Raw genomic sequence first — 807 nt, 5'->3', positions numbered from 1 at the left:
CTTGGTGGTGGTGACAACTTTGGAAACAAGTTTGGAAAAGATTGTAGATGATTTTATTAAAAATCAATAATCAACTTTATTATAAGAGAAATACATTTTAAAGAAAATAACCAGACAGCTTTAAGTATATAAATATTTTCCAGAATAATTATTCTGCTTGCTGTTTTTAATGCTTAAATAAGAAATATAAAGCTATTTTTCCATTTTGCTTCATTTACAGTTTAAAATTTTTGAAGACTTTCATTTTTAAAAGATGTTTTGAACAGAATTATTTATAGGTCCATCAATGTAATAAAAATAGTCTGTAAATAAATATATTAAATAATACATAACTTTACATTTTAGTATACTGTTTTACTTTTAAAGAGTCACAGTTTAATAATACAACTTATAGTCCCCTAACCTTACTAGATAACATTAAATTACTCTGTAGATTGGTACAACAGATTTATTCCTGTCAGCAATTGGTATGATTACTTTTAAAGTTGCCAAGCTAATGAATGAAAACTGGATAGAGGACTTATCAGATATTAAACTGAGAAGAACAGATACTACACTTGATCTTAGCCAAAAGACTGAGAAGCGATTGAAAATTGGAACTTTATGTAGCTCTAAGTTGTATCTTTCTAATTACTAGTGTGTTAGAACATCTTTTCATTTTTAGTAGTCATTAAGAGTTTTCTCTTTTTAAGTATATATCCTCTTTTTTCTCTTATGTTAGATACCTTTTATTCTCTTTTATTTTTAAGAATTACTTTGATATTTTTTGAATATTTTACTTTTTCCATGTATATTTTAATAGTGTTT

General features: G+C 25.2%; 1 non-coding gene across 1 annotated transcript; it reads right to left on the bottom strand.

The window, feature by feature from the left end:
- Window positions 1-392: 392 nt before the first annotated feature.
- LOC138989539 (U2 spliceosomal RNA) lies at window positions 393-587 on the bottom strand. Its single transcript, XR_011465829.1, has one exon. It is a non-coding gene; the product is annotated as a U2 spliceosomal RNA (small nuclear RNA).
- Between the last annotated feature and the right edge of the window lie 220 nt (window positions 588-807).

Source organism: Bos mutus, chromosome 1 (genome assembly GCF_027580195.1).
Source record: "Bos mutus isolate GX-2022 chromosome 1, NWIPB_WYAK_1.1, whole genome shotgun sequence".
In the NCBI taxonomy this organism is placed as follows: domain Eukaryota; kingdom Metazoa; phylum Chordata; class Mammalia; order Artiodactyla; family Bovidae; genus Bos; species Bos mutus.
This window is presented reverse-complemented; position numbering and strand designations above follow the sequence as displayed.